At 43.5% G+C, this 23,432-nt stretch overlaps 1 long non-coding RNA gene and 3 other non-coding genes across 4 annotated transcripts; all 4 read right to left on the minus strand.

Annotated features, from left to right (window-relative positions):
• Positions 1–817: 817 nt before the first annotated feature.
• Positions 818–23,038, minus strand: LOC117198773 (uncharacterized). The gene is made up of 3 exons (XR_007478700.1): positions 22,906–23,038; positions 21,283–22,749; positions 818–1,026 (listed from the first exon to the last, which is right to left on the minus strand). It is a non-coding gene; the product is annotated as an uncharacterized LOC117198773 (long non-coding RNA).
• Positions 4,790–4,862, minus strand: TRNAV-CAC (transfer RNA valine (anticodon CAC)). The gene has a single exon. It is a non-coding gene; the product is annotated as a tRNA-Val (tRNA).
• TRNAV-CAC (transfer RNA valine (anticodon CAC)) lies at positions 14,789–14,861 on the minus strand. Its single transcript has one exon. It is a non-coding gene; the product is annotated as a tRNA-Val (tRNA).
• TRNAN-GUU (transfer RNA asparagine (anticodon GUU)) lies at positions 22,787–22,860 on the minus strand. Its single transcript has one exon. It is a non-coding gene; the product is annotated as a tRNA-Asn (tRNA).
• Positions 23,039–23,432: the final 394 nt, after the last annotated feature.

The following is a 23,432-nucleotide window of genomic DNA, read 5'->3' on the forward strand; positions in this document are numbered from 1 at the left end:
TCTTCCCAGTAATCAAGACCATTAATTTACTCTACAGCTAAATCTGTTATAGTTCCTTGTCACCAATTCAACAACAAAATTTTTCTTCATATAAATACCACATTGAAAGCATAATTAGTAATGCATTTTTCCCAGAAATTCTTAATTCTCTTATTTTATATTTACATAAGTGATTATTACTTTTCTGAAATTAATTGGGAAATTAATTTTTAATTAATTTAAATTTTTAGAGGCCAAATTTGTCTATTCTATCCTAAGGAATAGAAAGTATATTGTTTTGTTTCTGAGAAAATATATTTAAAGGTAAAAAAATTTATCAAACTAGTGGGCATTATTTAAGGTGAAAGCAGAGGCAATGATATGTATTAACAGCAACAGACAGTGAGGGAAACAAAATGAAATAAGTAAGCCACATTAGGTCCTTGAAGGAAGCTCATTAGTGAAAATCGGAGTACTTCTGTGATATGCTTTTGAGTCTCCAGGGTATGTATCTGTGCATGACGTCATTGCTCCTCATCCATCTGTATTAAGGACTGAACTGGCTTACAGTTCTGGAAGGTTTAAACTTGACTTGTAGGGTTGCCACAAGTGCTCATGTTGCTGACTTGGTTGCTTGTTTGTAATGATGTGTCTTTCCTCTGCTTACTGTAGTCTGAAGTAAGCAATCCCTAAAGGACATTTGTTTGAATTTTTTCAGTTATTTAGAAACTTGAGTATACCAATGAAAAGAAACCTGCGTATTCCAAGCTAAAAATTCAATACTCTTCCTGTAATAATCCCCTTATTACTGTGGAGCTCCATTTGAGGGAAACATTGCATATTAAGATCATCCTTATTGTAGCTACTATACTTTTGCAGTTATTGACAAGGATTGCCTTGGCCCACGCGGTTTTTACCAAATAGTGGAAAGACAAGAGGTGGACAGCTTCTCACTGCTGCGGTGTCACATACCAGGAAATACCAGAATCCTCAGGACAAGCATCAGACAAAAAAGACTCATGGTCCAGATTAGCTGTCATCTTCTACCTAACAGGGAATGGATCCCTGTCAACCACCACCAAACAGGGATTATCCCCAGAAGTTCACTTCCTAGGATTAAAACCAGAATCCTGCACTGAGAGGAGAAATTAGTGATGCACAAATGAGACGGAGAGAGAGAAAATACCCTTGTCCAGTAACCACACAGTATGTAAAAGCCAAAATACTCAATTTCTGCACATGAGATTTAACAGAACAGAGGAAACATGAGCTAATAACTCTAAGGGTCCAGGTCTGAAGCAGGAACCTGTGGGGGGCAGGATTCTGTTGGCTCCCACAATGTGTCTTACATGGGCTAATTTTTATAGTCACAGCCAAAAAACACAGAAACAAACAAACAAACAAAAAAGCTGACAAGGAATAACATAGAAACACTTATTCCCATGCTAATTCCCCTTTTTATACGAGGAAGGACAGGCATTAGATTGTTTTCATCAAATTAAAATTATAAGCAAAATTTATAAATAAAAGAGAAAAGGGGAGAAGGAAAAAACCTCTGGGATCAGTGAGATTCTTCTCTTTGGATAAGTTGCTTGGCAGGACGTTATCAAAGAGGTCATTCTGGGCAGTCTTCTCTGGACCCTGTTGGCTAGGTCAGCAGAGAAAACAATTACAGTTCTTGGAGAATTTTAAAAATAATCAATGTTGAGCTTTTGAACATATGCAATAGAATATCTCTGTGTAATGCCCACAATGTCCCTCTGTTGTCCTTCCCCTTAGTTATGTCGGGAGGGCACTGCTCCCTTTATTAGTTAGACTATCATAGAGAGATGTATAGAAAGATTTCCGTGTTGGCAAGTAAATGAAGAAAGGGACATTGAAAGACTGGAAAATAAAATGGAATATGATTTAGTCCCAATTCTGTGGAAGGAAAATTTGAAGGATTTACCAACATTAGAAACACTAAAGGTAGCACTTGGACTTCCAGGTCCCTACGCTATGGAAACACATGCTCGAGTGGTCAGAGCTGTGTGTACGATAATGAGGGTTGCAGCATATTCGTCATCGTGAAACCATGAAACCAAGTAATACACAACCATGGAAGAAAGGCCTTTATCAAAAATAATGCAGAGGAGAATTATGATGATGAGTTCACTGCTAACATCATTCATAGAACAATTACTAACGTTCACACATGAAAAGTTTAAGACACATAAAATATGGCTTTCTTGTCCAAGTCTATAGACTTGGCCGAATAAAGACTATCCCACCAGACCGTGGATTCCTGAATCTCTTTCAGGAGGCCGTAAATTAGGCAAGTATAGAGGCCAATAGAGACGATAGACAATAGAGCTGGGAAGGGGAGTGTGGCCCAAGACTGGCAGCAGTCAGGAGGTGGACAGGACCCCAAACTGCATTCGGTAAATTTTGTGGGAGCAGATGTACAGGTAATAATCAGCATGGAACACCGGGAATGGTAATCAACACGGAAAACGCTGAATGAGTTCTAAAACTTCTCCCACCGTCCCTGGGTGGGCTCGAACCACCAACCTTCCCATTAACAGCCGTTCGCGCTAACCCACTGCACCACAGAGACAGCAGCACGTGACTCTTCCGGACTCTCTGTGGAGTAGACACTTACGAATTCCCAGGATGTGCCGCCTTTCTCGCAGGAAAATTGTACCAGTTCCACAGCCTCAGAAAAAAGGACGGTTTAGAGCAGTTAATCACACTGGACCTGAGACTGGGTCAAGGTCAGGAAAAGACAACACTAAGCCCTATTATCATAGGGCAGCCACCCAGGCAGACAATTCTGACAAGCACTTGAGAATACTCCCCCTGCCTTTGCCGCATTTCCCATCTGCTCCTCTCATCCTCCCACTCACTACAGGGAAGGATTCGTCCTCACCTTTGTGTCCTGTCAGAACCCTTTACGCTCCCTGCAGGGCACAGAGACCCAGGCAACAGCCAAGGGGCAGCTGCACTTACCTGAAGGGCCTTTCCCCAGGTAGGCGGTTCCAGCGCTCAGGCTGACCCAAGACCCCACTGCCCGCCAAGGCAACCGGGAGGAGACCGGAGGGCAGCCGGTCCGGGGGGATTCCTACTAGCACAGAACGTGCCTGGCCTGCACTTCGGGGGGAGCTGAATAAAACTCCTCCTGAAGCTTCTCTACAGCCTGAAGAGAACGGATTTCAGGTTCCTGAAAGGGCAAGGGGGCGTCTCTGCGAGGACAAAGGCTTCCCCTGGTCTTGGAGGACAAGTCCCGCAGAAGCTGGCTTTGAGAGACACGCCAAACGAAAGGAGCAATCTTGAGTGGAGATGTCTGCAAGGAACTCTCAAGTGGTGTCGCCATTCTTATAGACGGAGAGAGAGTGAGAAACCCAACGTGGGAAAATGTTTACTGTGCACTTACGTATAGAATATACGATGTTATTACTCTTGCAACTTTTTTGTATGTTTCAAAGGGTTTTGGTTTTGGTTTTTCATGAATTTTTGGAACTCGAGTCCCCGATGCTCTTGGGATGAAAACTGTGTAAATAAGTCTTCGGGTTTGTAACATGCAGGGAGAAAAGAGCCGAGGAGAGAGCTGGCCAGCCCAGGCTGTTCATTACATCTCACCTCCTCCAGCCTGCGCGATGTCAAGGACCCTGAGGCCGGGACTCACCGGCATTTGGGGACTCAGTGCAGAAACTCTTCTGCATCTGAACCTTGAAGTAAACACAGCTCTAGTCGGGGCAGGAAGAGGAAGACTCCTGCCAGTGGAGATACTGAAGGGGAAAAAAAAGGAAAAAAAAAAAAAAAAGGAAAAAAGTCTTCCCTGACCGGGAATCGAACCCGGGCCGCAGCGGTGAAAGCGCCGAATCCTAGCCACTAGACCACCAGGGAACCATTGAAGGGCCTTAATTAGCGTTTCCGGTTGAAAGTTGTAAAAGTAAAGATTACACTTCAGAGACCCGGAGAGCAGGAACGAAGATTTCCCAGAAGCCCAGGGCTGAATGCAGCTGTGCAAGGCTCCCAGCCCTTGCCCGGCTGCTCATCACCCTTCACATCTGCAGTCTTGGGCGACGCTGTGGGCTCTGAACCAGGACACAAGGTCCGTCCTGGTCTATCTTCAGCGCTGTGTGCTGCGAGCCAAGGTCATGCTCTCTTTCTGAACCTCGGTTTTCTCTTGAGTCAGGTGCCGACTGGGATGTCAATAGGTGATGGGCGGATCCGTCCACTTCCTGATGTCTGCCCTGGCTCTGGGGGCTCTCCTGGTTAACGGCACGGGTACGGGCTCCTTCCCCTCCGCGACCAGCTCAGTTCGTGGAGCCTGACATTGTTCATTTCCGTGTCTTTGGCTCGAGTCCCCGGTGCACAGTTGGGTTCGGTCTCTTTTGTTCCGTCACGCAAATCAAACTGTTGCGTAAGCGTGCCGAGGTGGGGGAAAGCCAAGTGTGAGGGATGAACTTGTGTGAAGCCAAGCCAGGGATGAACTCCTTGGTTTCCAGAGACATAACCCGCGTGCACATGTGCAAGAGATTTAGGCGCCTGCTTAGGAGGTGAGGGGATTTCCGGATGTAAAAATGAGCCGAAGTCAGCCTTGTCCTTTGCGCACTTGGGTCAGCTGGCTGTGGCCTGGACTCCGCAGTGACTCACGGAGAAAGAAGGGCTGGCTCCTAGCGCTGAGCGGGCTCTCAGGCAGCAACGGAACTCCTGGCCTGTCCCTTGGGGATGGAAAATGCAGCTGCGCCCGCTGCCTCAGCCCCTGCCTTTCGGCCGTTTTGCTTTTTTGAAAGGGAAGGTAAAAGTTTCAGAAAGGAAGAACGTCTGTTTCCGCCCGGTTTCGAACCGGGGACCTTTCGCGTGTGAGGCGAACGTGATAACCGCTACACTACGGAAACACGGCGCGTGCTACAGCTCAGTGACACATCCCTGAAATCCGTAGGTCCTGCCACCACTGCCCTACTCGCCAACTTTTTAAACTGAAGAATGAAACTTGAAGCCCCAAGACCTCTCATGAAAGGAGACTGCGGCTTCCGAGAGGCCCTGCTTTTAGGGCTCCGAGCCTGCCCAGAAGGGAGGACCCCCGAGCCTCCCCCACAGTCGGCCTTTGGGCTCCCGCACCGACCGCAGAGTCCTCGGATCCACAGCTATGCCCCCGAGTGCAGGGGTCGCCCCCGCTGACTCCTCAGCTCCCAGAAGCCGCGGGAGCCGGGGGTTCGCGCAAGTGCCCTTTGGGCCTAAGGGGAAAAGGTAGAGAATTAGGTTCATTCGAATCAGCTTCTCTCTCTCTGGAGCTGAAACTGTGGGTCCTAGCTGCATTTCGCCGAAGCCTTCAAACAGAATTCCTTTAATCCACACTTGACTTAGTCGTTTTCAGGGTGAATGCTACCTTTCTAGAAACACCCCGTCATAACTGAAGGAGGAAATCTACAACTTCCAGGTAAATTCTATTTTCTTCCTTTGATTTCTTCAAACAAGAACAACCAAAAAGACAGGTCACTGGTACATACTTGCACTTTTCTTCTAATGCTTAAGATATGTCTATCTATGAAAAGCTCTTGCTATAGAAACATGTGCAAGAGATGGTCTACCATGAGCTAAACAATCGTCATGCCTGCCCAGGGTCCAAGAAGCTGATGAAGTTGGATCCAGTCCCCCACTGCCTTTAGATCACCAGTTAGATCACCATCCAAACCAACCAGTTTTCCAGATGCAGGTCACTAATATGAGGGAGAAGAGGTCAGCTAAACAATCGTAATTTGTTCTGGGGAATGTTGAAGGTCAGCAGTGGTACAGTTAGAAGGGGAAATAAAAGACTTCACAATAAGGATAATAGCAGCTTTCTCGAGCTTTACTGAGTGACCAGCACTGTTCCTCAGTGCTTTACTGTGGAATAACTTCCTAAGTCCACATAACAACCCTGGAAGATAGTGTAGGACTTTACTACCCTTGTTGCAGATGAGAACACTGAGGCACTGAAAAGCTGAGCTAACCTTTTCACGGTCTCACCCCCGTGACAGTGAGAGCCAGCACTCAGACCCAGGCACTTTGCCTCCAGAGCCCTTCCCCTTGGCCACCATGCTCATGGGTAACTGAGAAAACTTCACTGAGATTTGCATCCCTTCCTTGTTCAACCTCCAAGATTTCAAAGGAAAAGAAAATTGAAAGGTAGGCCTACAAAACTCCCCAAACTAATTAATGAAATGAAGAAGAAGAAGAGGAGAAAGAGGAAAGAGGACCTTTGGAGAAGCAACGACGTTAGACGCAGAGAGAATGACGATGAGCTTGTTAAACACATACTAACTGGAAACTGTCTATTTAAAGACTAAGAAAGACCTATCTTTCAACAATTTAAGGCCTAAACTTTCCTTTTCCATGGCAGTCTCTACCCAAGAATACATTTCAAAGCTCCCAATATAGTGTATACACATGTTAGTATGAAAATCATACTTCAACATTAGTGGTAAAGAGATTATTTTTGAATTTTGTTTATTTTTTATACAGCAGGTTCTTATTAGCAGTTTTATACATATTAGTGTATATATGTCAATCCCAATCTCCCAATTCACCCCACCACCACAAACCCCTCTGCCGCTTTCCCCGCGTTGGTGTCCATACGTTTGTTCTCTACAGCTGTGTCTCTCTTTCTGCCCTGCAAACTGGTTCATCTGTACCATTTTGCTAGGTTCCACATATATGCGTTAATATACGATATTTCTTTCCCTCTTTCTGACTTACTTCAAGTAGTAAAGAGATTTTGATTGGGTTAGCTCACATGGTTCCTAATAAAAATGGGAGACAGTTATTAGGATGTTGTCATTAAAAAAGACAGGATTTATAAAAGAGCCAGAAAAGAGAAGAGAGGAAACACACACACACACACACACACGCACACGCACACGCACACACACACACACAAAGCCTGAGAAAGGGGAGTTTTCCCTTTCCTTGAGGAACAGATAGCGGAAAGCCATCAAACACCTAGTCTGGACGGGTTAATCTCGTGACCTTCCGAACTAATCAGGTAAACGCTTTTGGCTATGTGTGGAGGCTCCAAAAATTCTTCAGAGTTTAGTGGTGACGTGAATGTGGCGGCTTTTCTTAGTGTACGACCTGCCAGTGTCCTCCCTTTGGCACCTCTGAGTTACTTAAGCCTAATTGAACTACTTTCCTCATCAGAATTTCTCAATTTCATATACCCTCCCTCTACCTTGACTCATATTGATTCTTAACAGAGCAAGATTTGATCATGAACACTTGCTTCTCTCTTTGCCGCAGTATGAACAGTGGAATGTCAGCTTAGGGTCATGGTTGTGAGCAGCATATAAGTAAGTAGTCAGACAACCAATACTGAAGGGAAGCCAAAAATCTGAGAACAACAACAATATCCCAGTAAGTACTTTGAACTTACTTTTCCTCCTAGCCCAGGATAAAGCCGAAGAAAAAGTATCAACATCACTTTAACAATAACCAAGTGGCATTAAATTTTTTAAAAATGAGGCATAATATGCATAAAGTACAAAGAGTGTACAGTTCCCAAACCATTACCTGTGTACAGCAACGTGAATAACTGATGAAGCAACCTGAATAACTAAGGTATGGAAAATGACCAGACCACAAGAGGCTTCCTCATGACTCTTCCCATGCAAGAGCTCAGAGGACTCACGCACATACCCCTCCCAACCTCTCTGCCTGTCACTTTCACATAAATTGCATCACAGGGCATGCACTGGGGTTGGGGGCCTGGGGGGGCATGGGTCTGACTTCTTTCACTCAGCATCATGTCTATGAAATTTAACCCTATTTTTCACGTAGTTCTTTGTCTCTGTGTAGTCGTTGTAAGAATATAACTCTCCATAGATTTCTACTGTTGGACATTTCACTTGTTTCCAGTTGAGGATATTCTGAAAAGGTACGAACATTTTTTTTTTGACTTTTGGTGGACATACACATTTTTCTAGGGCACCCCATTCCAGCAGAATAATGCCAGTGTTGACTTTAAAAATAATACTTTTGGGGGCTTCCCCGGTTGCACATTGGTTAAGAATCCGCATTGGTTAAGAATCCGCCTGCCAAGGCAGGGGACACGGGGTCAAGCCCTGGTCTGGGAAGATCCCACGTGTTGTGGAGCAACTAAGCCCGTGCACCCCAGCCACTGAGCCTATGCTCTAGAGCCCGTGAGCCACAACTATTGAGCCGTCATGCCACAACTACTGACGCCTGCGCGCCAAGATCCCATGCTCCGCCACAAAAGAAGCCACCACGATGAAGAGTAGGCCCCAATCACTGCAACTAGAGAAAGCCATAGCCGAGCAACGGAGACCCAACGCAGCCAAAAACAAAGAAGCAAAATAAATGTAAAAACTTTACAAATGTAAAAATATATAAAAGTTGGGATTTTTTTTGTTTTTTTCCAGCAAAAACGGTTTATTCAGGAATAGCGGAAGAATTGCAATTCAGGACAAGCAAGCTATAGCAAAAGCCATAGGGAAGTCCCACAAACAAAAGACAGGAAGGAACTTTACTTAACAGAAAGAGGAGGAAGCTGAGGGAGGTTGTTTTGAAACCAAGCCCTTTGAAGAAAAGTGAAAGTTCAGGGTGATGATTGTTTCTCATTGCCAAGTTGCTGGTTTCCTGCAGGAGATGCAAGGTACATGTTTTTCTGTTGGGGCCTGTGATCCATGATTCTTTCCTATTGATGCTTCTTCTGTCTGGGTCTGTAATTGACGATACTTCCTGTCTTTGAACTTGAGTGGTACCCCATGAGAGCTCCCACTTCTGGTCTCCCGACTTCATTTTAGTGACGTTTCACTTTATTAGTTTTCAAACTTGTCACAAGGAATTTTGATTTTTCTAGTTTAATCTATTTTAATGCTTTAAGAGACTTAGTACATCAGACTAGTATCATTACACCTTGTGGCCCTAGCAACTTTCAAGTGTTCAGTAGCTACATGTGGCTTGTCCCTATCATATTGGAGAGCACAGGTCAAAGGTGTAGCACAGCTAAAAGTACGATTTCTGGGCCACAGCATATAACTGTGTATGTATGACCCTCAGTTGATGCTGCCAAATTTTTTTCCAACCTGTTGAACATTTTTATACACTTTCCAGAAATGAATAAGAATTTCCAGTGCTGTCCATCCTGTCAACATTTGGTTGTGTTTGCCCTTTTTTGTTAAAAGTAAGCTTTATTGAGGTGTAATTTACATAGTAAAATCTGCCAACATTAGATTCTCCTACAATCTTTTCAATGATATCATTTCTGTGCAAAGCTGGATTTTGGTGCTTGCTGTGATAAAAAGCAAGGGCCATGGAAAAATGAATGTGTAACGAGAAGCAAGGAGGCGATTGAGAAGGTTTCAGAGGCTGTGCAGTGCGCAGCATTAAGGTTATGATTCTGCTGTGTCAGAGCAGTGAAAACACAAGCCACGCTACTGAATTTTTGTCAAGGGGACACATAAGAATAGCCACAGCACCAGCCACAAACCTACAAAATAGGTGAGCCCAGAAATCTGTGAACCCAGAAAACAACAGCATTCCGCAACGAAAGCACTGTTGTCAGCCAACCTATCAGGAAATCAGGGCAAACGGGAAGCACAAAGACAGAGAGAATTTGCAGGCAACCAAAGATGATTCGTTAATTAAATCAATTTAATGTTAGTCAAAGTTTTAAATTTAACTCTAGATGTTGAATTTGTAATTTAAGCTGACACATGATGGAACATGAGAATGTTGGAATCATATATTCGTATATATGGAATTACATATTAGATGACACCTAAAAATATTTACCAGAAATTGTAAGCGGAATAATTGAGTTGTCTGGTTTCTAGAATTACAAGTATTCATTCCTCTTTAAAGATATTAGTATATTTAATGTACTTGGCTAGTATATTTAATATACTTCAACACATAAATTTAAATGATTTTTTCAATGACATTGAAATCTTCCTGAATATGTTTCCTTATTTAGCTGCTACAACCAGTAGAAGAGATTTAAGAAGTCCAACATAACTCAGATGTTTAAGCCAAAATAAAGCCAAGACTTACATACCAGAATATTATACAACCATTATTTTCTACATTATAAGATAATCTGAAAAAATATATATAGTTATTTTTAGACCAAAATTATTAAACCAATCTAAGTGTTCTGAGTAACGTCGATAAAAACACACCACATGACATAAACATTTTAAATGTCATTATATATAAAATGTATAAATTATTTAAATTGCTTAAAAGTATTAAGGGTTGTCTTTGTAATCAATTTCATTTCATTTCTCACTGTTCTTCCCAGTAATCAAGACCATTAATTTAATCTACAGCTGAATCTCTTATAGTTCCTTGTCACCAATTCAACAACAAAAATTTTCCTCATATAAATACCACATTGAAAGCATAAGTAGTAATGCATTTTTCCCAGAAATTCTTAATTTTCTTATTTTATATTTACCTAAGTGATTATTACTTTTCTGAAATTAATTGGGAAATTAATTTTTAATTAATTTAAACTTTTAGAGGCCCAATTTGTCTATTCTATCCCAAGGAATATAAAATATATTGTTTTGTTTCTGAGAAAATATATTTAAAGGGAAAAAAATTTATCAAACTAGTGCTCATTATTTAAGGTGAAAGCAGAGGCAACGACATGTATTAACAGCAACTGACAGTGAGGGAAACAAAATGAAATAAGTCAGCCACATTAGGTCCTTGAAGGAAGCTCATCAGTGAAAATCGGAGTGCTTCTGTGATATGCTTTTGAGTCTCCAGGGTATGTATCTGTGCATGACGTCATTGCTCCTCATCCATCTGTCTTAAGGACTGAACTGGCTTACAGTTCTGGAAGGTTTAAATCTTGACTTGTAGGGTTGCCACAAGTGCTCATGTTGCTGACTTGGTTGCTTGTTTGTAATGATGTGTCTTTCCTCTGCTTTCTGTAGTCTGATGTAAGGAATCCCTAAATGACATTTGTTTGAATTTTTTCAGTTATTTAGAAACTTGAGTATACCAATGAAAAGAAAGCTGCGTATTCCACGCTAAAAATTCAATATTCTTTCTGTATTAATCCCCCTCATTACTCTGGAGCTCCATTTGAGGGAACCATTGCATATTAAGATCATCCTTATTGTAGCTACTACACTTTTGGAGAAATTAGTGATGCAAAAATGAGAGGGAGAGAGAGAGAGAGAGAGAGAGATAATACCCTTGTCCAGTAACCACACAGTATGTAAAAGCCAAAATACTCAATTTCTGCACATGAGATTTAACAGAACAGAGGAAACATGAGCTAATAACTCTAGGGGTCCAGGTCTGAAGCAGGAACCTGTGGGGGGGCAGGATTCTGTTGGCTCCCACGATGTGTCTTAGATGGGCTAATTTTTATAGTCACAGCCAAAAAACACAGAAACAAAGAAAAAAACAAACAACTGACAAGGAATAACATAGAAACACTTATTCACATGCTAATTCCCCTTTTTATACGGGGAAGGACAGGCATTAGATTGTTTTCATCAATTTAAAAGTATAAGCAAAATTTATAAATAACAGAGAAAACGGGAGAAGGAAAAAACCTCTGGGATCAGTGAGATTCTTCTCTTTGGATAAGTTGCTTGGCAGGACGTTATCAAAGAGGTCATTCTGGGCAGTCTTCTCTGGACCCTGTTGACTAGGTCAGCAGAGAAAACAATTACAGTTATTGGAGGATTTTAAAAATATTCAATGTTGAGCTTTCGAACAAATGCAATAGAATATCTCTGTGTAATGCCCACAATGTCCCTCTGTTGTCCTTCCCCTTAGTTATGACAGGAGGGCACTGCTCCCTTTATTAGTTAGACTATCATAGAGAGATGTATAGAAAGATTTCCGTGTTGGCAAGTAAATGAAGAAAGGGACATTGAAAGACTGGAAAATAAAATGGAATATGATTTAGTCCCAGTTCTGTGGAAGGAAAATTTGAAGGATTTACCAACATTAGAAACACTAAAGGTAGCACTTGCACTTCCAGTTCCCTATGCTATGGAAACACTTTCATGAGTGGTCAGAGGTGTGTGTACGATAATGATGGTTGCAGCATATTTGTCATCGTGAAACCATGAAAGCAAGTAATACACAACCATGGAAGAAAGGCCTTTATCAAAAATAATGCAGAGGAGAATTATGATGATGAGTTCACTGCTAACATCATTCATAGAACAATTACTAACGTTCACACATGAAAAGTTTAAGACACATAAAATATGACTTTCAGTCCAAGTCTATAGACTTGCCGAATAAAGACTATCCCACCAGACCGTGGATTCCTGGATCTCTTTCAGGAGGCCGTAAATTAGGCAAGTATAGAGTCCAATAGAGACGACAGACAATAGAGCTGGGAAGGGGAGTGTAGCCCAAGACTGGCAGCAGTCGGGAGGTGGACAGGACCCCGAACTGCATTCGGTAAATTTTGTGGGAGCAAATGTACAGCTAATAATCAGCATGGAACACCGGGAATGGTAATCAACACGGAAAACGCTGAATGAGTTCTAAAACCTCTCCCACCGTCCCTGGGTGGGCTCGAACCACCAACCCTTCTATTAACAGGCGATCGCACTAACCCACTGCACCACAGAGACAGCAACACGTGACTCTTCTGGACTCTCTGTGGAGTAGACACTTACGAATTCCCAGAATGTGCCGCCTTTCTCACCGGAAAATTGTACCAGTTCCACAGCCTCAGAAAAACGGACGGTTTAGAGCACTTAATCACACTGGACCTAGACTGGGTCAAGGTCAGGAAAAGACAACACTAAGCACTAGTATCACAGGGCAGCCACCCATGCAGACAATTCTGACAAGCACTTGAGAATACTCCCCTGCCTTTGACGCATTTCCCATCTGCTCCTCTCATCCTCCCACTCACTACAGGGAAGGATTCGTCACCTTTGTGTCCTGTCAGAACACTTTACGCTCCCTGCAGGGCACAGAGATCCAGGCAACAGCCAAGGGGCAGCTGCACTTACCTGAAGGGCCTTTCCCGAGGTAGGGGGTTCCAGCGCTCAGGCTGACCCAAGACCCCACTGCCCGCCAAGGCAACCGGGAGGAGACCGGAGGGCAGCCGGTCCAGGGGGATTCCTACTAGCACAGAACGTGTCTGGCCTGCACTTCGGGGGGAGCTGAATAAAACTCCTCCTGAAGCTTCTCTACAACCTGAAGAGAACGGATTTCAGGTTCCTGAAAGGGCAAGGGGGCGTCCCCGCGAGGACAAAGGCTTCCCCTGGTCTTGGAGGACAAGTCCCGCAGAAGCTGGCTTTGAGAGACACGCCAAACGAAAGGAGCAATCTTGAGTGGAGATGTCTGCAAGGAACTCTCAAGTGGTGTCGCCATTCTTATAGACGGAGAGAGAGTGAGAAACCCAACGTGGGAAAATGTTTACTGTGCACTTACGTATAGAATATACGATGTTATTACTCTTGCAACTTTTTTGTATGTTTCAAAGGGTTTTGGTTTTGGTTTTTCATGAATTTTTGGAACTCGAGTCCCCGATGCTCTTGGGATGAAAACTCTGTAAATAAGCCTTCGGGTTTGTAACATGCAGGGAGAAAAGAGCCGAGGCGAGATCTGGCCAGCCCAGGCTGTTCATTACATCTCACCTCCTCCAGCCGGCGCGATGTCAAGGATCCTGAGGCCAGGACTCACCGGCATTTGGGGACTCAGTGCAGAAGCTCTTCTGCATCTGAACCTTGAAGTAAACACAGCTCTAGTCGGGGCAGGAAGAGGAAGACTCCTGCCAGTGGAGATACTGAAGGGAAAAAAAAGGAAAAAAAAAAAGAAAAAATAGGCTTCCCTGACCGGGAATCGAACCCGGGCCGCAGCGGTGAAAGCGCCGAATCCTAGCCACTAGACCACCAGGGAACCATTGAGGGGCCTCGACTTCGACTCTCCAGATGAAAACTGTAAAAGTAAAGATTACACTTCAGAGACCCGGAGAGCAGGAACGGAGATTTCCCAGAAGCCCAGGGCTGAATGCAGCTGTGCAAGGCTCCCAGCCCTTGCCCGGCTGCTCATCACCCTTCACATCTGCAGTCTTGGGCGACGCTGTGGGCTCTGACACAGGACACAAGGTCCGTCCTGGTCTAGCTTCAGTGCTCTGTGCTGCCGAGCCAAGGTCATGCTCTCTTTCTGAAGCTCGGTTTTCTCTTGAGTCAGGTGCCGACTGGGATGTCAGCAGGTGATGGGCGGATCCGTCCACTTCCTGATGTCTGCTCTGGCTCTGGGGGCTCTCCTGGTTAACGGCACGGGTACGGGCTCCTTCCCCTCCGCGACCAGCTCAGTTAGGGGAGCCTGACATTGTTCATTTCCGTGTCTTTGGCTCGAGTCCCCGGTGCACAGTTGGGTTCGGTCTCTTTTGTTTCGTCACGCAAATCAAACTGTTGCGTAAGTGTGCCGAGATGGGGGAAAGCCAAGTGTGAAGGGATGAACTTGTGTGAAGCCAAGCCAGGGATGAACTCCTTGGTTTCCAGAGACATAACCCGCGTGCACATGTGCAAGAGATTTAGGCGCCTGCTTAGGAGGTGAGGGGATTTCCGGATGTAAAAATGAGCCGAAGTCAGCCTTGTCCTTTGCGCACTTGGGTCAGCTGGCTGTGGCCTGGACTCCGCAGTGACTCAGAGCGGAGAAAGGAGGGCTGGCTCCTAGCGCTGAGCAGGCTCTCAGGCAGCAACGGAACTCCTGGCCTGTCCCTTGGGGATGGAAAATGCAGCTGCGCCCGCTGCCTCAGCCCCTGCCTTTCGGCCGTTTTGCTTTTTTGAAAGGGAAGGTAAAAGTTTCAGAAAGGAAGAACGTCTGTTTCCGCCCGGTTTCGAACCGGGGACCTTTCGCGTGTGAGGCGAACGTGATAACCACTACACTACGGAAACACGGCAGGTGCTGTGGCTCAGTGACACATCCCTGAAATCCGTAGGTCCTGCCACCACTGCCCTACTCGCCAACTTTTTAAACTGAAGAATGAACCTTGAAGCCCCAAGACCTCTCAGGCAAGGACACTGCGGCTTCCTAGAGGCCCTGCTTTTAGGGTTCCGAGCCTGCCCCGAAGGGAGGACCCCCGAGCCTCCCACAGTCGGCCTTTGGGCTCCCACACCGACCGCAGAGTCCTCGGATCCACAGCTATGCCCCCGAGTGCAGGGGTCGCCCCCGCTGACTCCTCAGCTCCCAGGAGCCACGGGAGCCGGGGGTTCGCGCAAGTGCCCTTTGGACCTAAGGGGAAAAGGGAGAGAATTAGGTTCATTCGAGTGAGCTTCTCTCTCTCTGGAGCTGATCCTGTGGGTCCCAGCTGCATTTCTCCAAAGCCTTCAAACAGAATTCCTTTAATCCACACTTGACTTAGTCGTTTTCAGGGTGAATGCCAACTTGCTACAAACACCCTGTCATAACTGAAGGAGGAAATCTACAACTTCCAGGTAAATTCTATTTTCTTCCTTTGATTTCTTCAAACAACAACAACCAAAAACACAGGTCACTGGTACATACTTGCACTTTTCTTATAATACTTAAGGTATGTCTGACTATCTATGAAAAGCTCTTGCTATAGAAACATGTGCAAGAGATTGTCTACCATGAGCTAAACAATCGTCATGCCTGCCCAGGGTCCAAGAAGCTGATGAAGCTGGATCCAGTCCCCCACTGCCTTTAGATCACCAGTTAGATCACCATCCAAACCAACCAGTTTTCCAGATGCAGGTCACTAAAATGAGGGAGAAGAGGTCAGCTAAACAATCGTAATTTGTTCTGGGGAATGTTGAAGGTCAGCAGTGGTACAGTTAGAAGGGGAAATAAAAGACTTCACAATAAGGATAATAGCAGCTTTCTCGAGCTTTACTGAGTGACCAGCACTGTTCCTCAGTGCTTTACTGTGGAATAACTTATTAACTCCACATAACAGCCCTGGAAGATAGTGTAGGACTTTACCAACCCTTATTGCAGATGAGAACACTGAGGCACTGAAAAGCTGAGCTAATCTTTTCAGGGTCTCACCCCCGTGACAGTGAGAGCCAGCACTCAGACCCAGGCACTTTGCCTCCAGAGCCCTTCCCCTTGGCCACCATGCTCACGGGTATCTGAGGAAACTTCACTGAAATTTGTATCCCTTCCTTGTTCAACCTCCAAGATTTCAAAAGGAAAAGAAGTTTGAAAGGTAAGCCTACAAAACTCCCCAGACTAATTAAAGAAATGAAGAAGAAGAAGAGGAGAAAGAGGAAACGGGACCTTTGGAGAAGCCACGACGTTAGACGCACAGAGAATGACGATGAGCTTGTTAAACAATACTAACTGGAAACTGTCTATTTAAAGACTAAGAAGGACCCATCTTCCAACAATTTAAGGCCTAAACTTTCCCTTTCCATGGCAGTCTCCACCCAAGAATACATTTCAAAGCTCCCAATAGAGTGTATACAGATGTGAACATGAAAATCATACTTCAACATTAGTGGTAAAGAGATTATTTTTGAATTTTGTTTATTTTTTATACAGCAGGTTCTTGTTAGTAATTTTATACATATTAGTGGATATATGTCAATCCCAATCTCCCAATTCACCCCAGCACCACGAACCCCTCTGCCACTTTCTCTGCGTTGGTGTCCATATGTTTGTTCTCTACAGCTGTGTCTCTCTTTCTGCCCTGCAAACCGGTTCATCTGTACCATTTTTCTAGGTTCCACATATATGCATTAATATACGATATTTCTTTCCCTCTTTCTGACTTACTTCAAGTAGTAAAGTGATTTTGATTGAGTTAGCTCACATGGTTCCTAATAAAAATGGGAGACAGTTATTAGGATGTTGTCATTAAAAAAGACAGGATTTATAAAAGAGCCAGAAAAGAGAAGAGAGGAAACACACACACACACACACACGCACACGCACACGCACACGCACACACACACACACAAAGCCTGAGAAAGGGGAGTTTTCCCTTTCCTTGAGGAACAGATAGCTGAAAGCCATCAAACACCTAGTCTGGACGGGTTAATCTCGTGACGTTCCGAACTAATCAGGTAAACGCTTTTGGCTATGTGTGGAGGCTCCAAAAATTCTTCAGAGTTTAGTGGTGACGTGAATGTGGCGGCTCTTCTTTGTGGACGACCTGCCAGTGTCCTCCCTTTGGCACCTCTGAGTTACTTAAGCCTAATTGAACTACTTTCCTCATCAGAATTTCTCATTTTCATATACCCTCCCTCTACCTTGACTCATATTGATTCTTAACAGAGCAAGATTTGATCATGAACTCTTGCTTCTCTCTTTGCCACAGTATGAACGGTGGAATGTCAGCTTAGGGTCATGGTTGTGAGCAACATATAAGTAAGTAGTCAGACATCCGATACTGAAGGGAAGCCAGAAATCTGAGGACAACAAAAATATCCCAGTAAGTACTTTGAACTTACTTTTCCTCCTAGCCCAGGATAAAGCAGAAGAAAAAGTATCAACATCACTTTAACAATAACCAAGTGGCATTAAATTTTTTAAAAATGAGGCATAATATGCATAAAGTACAAAGAGTGTACAGTTCCCAAACCATTACCAGTGTACACCAACGTGAATAACTGATGAAGCAACCTGAATAACTAAGGTATGGAAATTACCAGACCACAAAAGGCTTCCTCATGACTCTTCCCATGCAGGAGCTCAGAGGACTCACGCACATACCCCTCCCAACCTCTCTGCCTGTCACTTTCACATAAATTGCATCACAGGGCATGCACTGGGGTTGGGGGCCTGGGGGGGCATGGGTCTGACTTCTTTCACTCAGCATCATGTCTATGAAATTTAACCCTATTTTTCACGTAGTTCTTTGTCTCTGTGTAGTCGTTGTAAGAATATAACTCTCCATAGATTTCTACTGTTGGACATTTCACTTGTTTCCAGTTGAGGATATTCTGAAAAGGTACGAACATTTTTTTGTGACTTTTGGTGAACATACACATTTTTCTAGGGGACCCCATTCCAGCAGAATAATGCCAGTGTTGACTTTAAAAATAATACTTTTGGGGGCTTCCCCGGTTGCACATTGGTTAAGAATCCGCATTGGTTAAGAATCCGCCTGCCAATGCAGGGGACACGGGGTCAAGTCCTGGTCTGGGAAGATCCCACGTGTTGTGGAGCAACTAAGCCCGTGCACCCCAGCCACTGAGCCTACGCTCTAGAGCTCATGAGCCACAACGACTGAGCCCTCATGCCACAACTGCTGACGCCTGCGCGCAGAGAGCCCATGCTCCGCCACAAAAGAAGCCACCACGATGAAGAGTAGGCCCCAATCACTGCAACTAGAGAAAGCCATAGCCGAGCAACGGAGACCCAACGCAGCAAAATCAAAGAAGCAAAATAAATGTAAAAACTTTATAAATATAAAAATATATAAAAGTTGGGATTTTTTTTGTTTTTTTCCTGCAAAAAGGGTTTATTCAGGATTAGCGGAAGAATTGCAATTCAGGACAAGCAAGGTATAGCAAAAGCCATAGGCAAGTCCCACAAACAAAAGACAGGAAGGAACCTTACTTAACAGAAAGAGGAGGAAGCTGAGGGAGGTTGTTTTGAAACCAAGCCCTTTCAAGAAAAGTGAAAGTTCAGGGTGATGATGCTTTCTCATTGCCAAGTTGCTGGTTTCCTGCAGGAGATGCAATGTACATGTTTTTCTGTTGGGGCCTGTAATCCATGATTCTTTCCTATTGATGCTTCTTCTGTCTCGGTCTATAATTGACGATACTTCCTGTCTTTGAACTTGAGTGGTACCCCATGAGAGCTCCCACTTCTGGTCTCCCAACTTCATTTTAGTGACGTTTCCCTTTATTAGTTTTCAAACCTGTCACAAGGAATTTTGAATTTTCTAGTTTAATCTATTTTAATGTTTTAGGAGACTTACTACATCAAAATATTATCATTACAACGTGTGGCCCTAGCAACTTTCAAGTGTTCAGTAGCTACATGTGGCTTCTCCCTATCATATTGGAGAGCACAGGTCAAAGGTGTAGCACAGCTAAAAGTACGATTTCTGGGCCACAGCATATAACTGTGTATGTATGACCCTCAGCTGATGCTGCCAAATTTTTTTCCAACCTGTTGAACTTTTTTATACCGTTTCCAGAAATGAATAAGAATTTCCAGTGCTCTCCATCCTGTCAACATTTGGTTTTGTTTGTCCTTTTTTGTTAAAAGTAAGCTTTATTGAGCTGTAATTTACATAGTAAAATCTGCCAACATTAGATTATCCTACATTCTTTTCAATGATATCATTTCTGTGCAAAGCTGGATTTTGGTGCTTGCTGTGATAAAAAGCAAGGGCCATGCAAAAATGAATGTGTAACGAGAAGCAAGGAGGCGACTGAGAAGGTTTCAGAGGCTGTGCAGTGCGCAGCATTAAGGTTATGATTCTGTCGTGTCAGAGCAGTGAAAACACAAGCCACGCTACTGAACTTTTGTCAAGGGAACACATAAGAATAGCCACAGCACCAGCCGCAAACCTACAAAATATAGAAATATATGTGAACCCAGAAAACAACAGCATTCCCCAAGGAAAGCGCTGTTGTCAGCCAACCTATCAGGAAATCAGGGCAAACGGGAAGGACAAAGACAGAGAGAATTTGCAGGCAACCAAGGATGATTCGTTAATTAAATCAATTTAATGTTAGTCAAAGATTTAAATTTAACTCTAGATGTTGAATTTGTAATTTAAGCTGACACATGATGGAACATGAGAATGTTGGAATCATATATTCGTATATATGGAATCACATATTAGATGACACCTAAAAATATTTACCAGAAATTGTAAGCGGAATAATTGAGTCGTCTGGTTTCTAGAATTACAAGTATTCATTCCTCTTTAAAGATATTAGTATATTTAATATACTTGACTAGTATATTTAATACACTTCAACACATAAATTTAAATGATTTTTTCAATGACATTGAAATCTTCCTGAATATGTTTCCTTATTTAACTGGTACAACCAGTATAAGACATTTAAGAAGTCCAACTTAACTCAGATGTTCAAGTGAAAATAAAGCCAAGACTTACATACCAGAATATTATACCACCATTATTTTCTACATTATAAGATAATCTGAAAAAATATATATAGTCATTTTTAGACCAAAATTATTAAACCAATCTAAGTTTTCTGAGTCACCTCGATAAAAACACACCACATGACATAAACATTTTAAATGTAATTATATATAAAATGTATAAATTATTTAAATTGCTTAAAAGTATTAAGGGTCGTCTTTGTAATCAATTTCATTTCATTTCTCACTGTTCTTCCCAGTAATCAACACCATTAATTTAATCTACAGCTAAATCTATTATAGTTCCTAGTCACCAATTCAACAACAAAATTTTTCCTCATATACATACCACATTGAAAGCATAAGTAGTAATGCATTTTTCCCAGAAATTCTTAATTTTCTTATTTTAAATTTATATAAGTGATTATTACTTTTCTGAAATTAATTGGGAAATTAATTTTTAATTAATTTAAATTTTTAGAGGCCCAATTTGTCTATTCTGTCCCAAGGAATAGAAAGTATATTGTTTTGTTTCTGAAAAAAAATATTTAAAGGGGAAAAAATTCATCAAACTAGTGCGTATTATTTAAGGTGAAAGCAGAGGCAACGATATGTATTAACAGCAACTAACAGTGAGGGAAACAAAATGAAATAAGTAAGCCACATCAGGTCCTTGAAGGAAGCTCATTAGTGAAAATCGGAGTACTTCTGTGCTATGCTTTTGAGTCTCCAGGGTATGTATCTGTGCATGACGTCATTGCTCCTCATCCATTTGTATTAAGGACTGAACTGGCTTACAGTTCTGGAAACTTTAACTCTTGACTTGTAGGGTTGTCACAAGTGCTCATGTTGCTGGCTTTGTTGCTTGTTTGTAATGATATAAATGTCTTTCCTCTGCTTTCTGTAGTCTGATTTAAGTAATCCCTAAAGGATATTTGTTTGACTTTTTTCAGTTATTTAGAATCTTGAGTATACCAATGAAAGAAATCTGCGTATTCCATGCTAAAAGTTCAATATTCTTCCTGTATTAATCCCCTTATTACTGTGGAGCTCCATTTGAGGGAAACATTGCATATTAAGATCATCCTTATTGTAGCTACTATACTTTTGCAGTTATTGACAAGGATTGCCTTGGCCCACGCGGTTTTTACCAAATAGTGGAAAGACAAGAGGTGGACAGCTTCTCACTGCTGTGGTGTCACATACCAGGAAATACCAGAATCCTCAGGACAAGCATCAGACAAGAAAGACACATGGTCCAGATTAGTTGTCATCTTCTACCTAACAGCGAATAGATCCCTGTATACCACCACCCAACAGGGATTATCCCCAGACGTTCACTTCCTAGAATTAAAACCAGAATCCCGCACTGAGAGGAGAAATTAGTGATGCACAAATGAGACGGAGAGAGAGAAAATACTTGTCCAGTAACCACACAGTATGAAAAAGCCAAAATGCTCAATTTCTGCATATGAGATTTAACAGAACGGAGCAAACATGAGCTAATAACTCTAAGGGTCCAGGTCTGAAGCAGGAACCTGTGGGGGGGGCAGGATTCTGTTGGCTCCCACGATGTGTCTTAGATGGGCTAAGTTTTATAGTCACAGCCAAAAAACACAGAAACAAACAAACAAACAAAAAACTGACAAGGAATAACATAGAAACACTTATTCCCATGCTAATTCCCCTTTTTATACGAGGAAGGACAGGCATTAGATTGTTTTCATCAAATTAAAATTATAAGCAAAATTTATAAATAAAAGAGAAAACGGGAGAAGGAAAAAACCTCTGGGATCAGCGAGATTCTTCTCTTTGGATAAGTTGCTTGGCAGGACGTTATCAAAGAGGTCATTCTGGGCAGTCTTCTCTGGACCCTGTTGGCTAGGTCAGCAGAGAAAACAATTACAGTTCTTGGAGAATTTTAAAAATATTGAATGTTGAGCTTTCGAACGTATGCAATAGAATATCTCTGTGTAATGCCCACAATGTCCCTCTGTTGTCCTTCCCCTTAGTTATGTCGGGAGGGCACTGCTCCCTTTATTAGTTAGACTATCATACAGAGATGTATACAAAGATTGCTGTGTTGGCAAGTAAATGAAGAAAGGGACATTGAAAGTCTGGAAAATAAACTGGAATATGATTCAGTCCCACTTCTGTGGAAGGAAAATTTGAAGCATTTACCAACATTAGAAGCATAGAAACACTAAAGGTAGCACTTGCACTTCCAGTTCTCTAAGCTATGGAAACACCTGCACGAGTGGTCAGAGGTGTGTGTACGATAATGATGGTTGCAGCATATTCGTCATCGTGAAACCATGAAACCAAGTAATACACAACCAGGGAAGAAAGGCCTTTATCAGAAACAATGCAGAGGAGAATTATGATGATGAGCTCACTTATAACATCATTCACAGAACAAGTACTAACGTTCAGAGATGAAAAATTTGAGGCACACAACATATAACTTTCTTGTCCAAGTCTACAGACTTGGCAGAATAAAGACTTTATCCCACCAGACCGTGGCTTCCTTGATCTCTTTCAGGAGGTCGTGAGTTAGGCACGTATGGAGTCCAGTAGAGACGATAGACAATAGAGCTGGAAAGTCGGGGTGGTCCAAGACTGGCAGCAGTGGTGAGGTGGACAGGACCCCGAACACAGTTCGGTAAACTTTGTGGGAGCAGATGTGCAGGTAATAATCAGCATGGAACACCTGGAATGGTATTCAGCACCGAAAACGCTGGATGGGTTCTGGGGGAAAAGAAAAAAGAAAAGAAAACTCTCCCACCGTCCCTGGGTGGGCTCGAACCACCAACCTTTCGGTTAACAGCCGAACGCGCTAACCGATTGCGCCACAGAGACAACAGCACATGCCTTTTCTGGACTCTCTTTGCAGTAGACACTTACTAATTCCCAGGATGTGCCGCCTGTCCCGCAGGAGAACGGTGCCCGTTCGAAAGCCTCGGAAAAACGGAAAGTTTAGAGCGATGAATGATGTTCTTTATCCTGTTTGAAACTGGTGCCTCAGGTGCCTTATCCGAAACTAAAAGGGCAGCAGAATGGCCTGACCCCGCCTTGCCCCTCACTCGCCTCAGACGCCAGCGCCCCCGGAGACACCCGGAGCCCGGGCCGGGACCCTCCGGGCCTGAACCGAATGGGGTCCAAGGATAGCTGAACTCCCGGTGGGCATCCATGACGGCTCTTCCGGTTTCCTCGCCGACACCCAATGAATGTGACTTTGCCCACCCTCCCGAGAGGCCTCCGGGGGCCGGTGTGGTGTTTTGGTTTCCTGTGTCCGTCACGCGATTTCCACAACGGCAGCAGTCGCCGTGATGGTCGCCCCTGCGTCCCCACGCCCAGAACAGGGTCTGGCACTCAGCAGGACGCTCCGGGTTTCCCGGCCATTCTGTGATCCCTCAACGTCCTTTCCACGG

This window comes from Orcinus orca, chromosome 1, assembly GCF_937001465.1.
Source record: "Orcinus orca chromosome 1, mOrcOrc1.1, whole genome shotgun sequence".
Classification (NCBI taxonomy): domain Eukaryota; kingdom Metazoa; phylum Chordata; class Mammalia; order Artiodactyla; family Delphinidae; genus Orcinus; species Orcinus orca.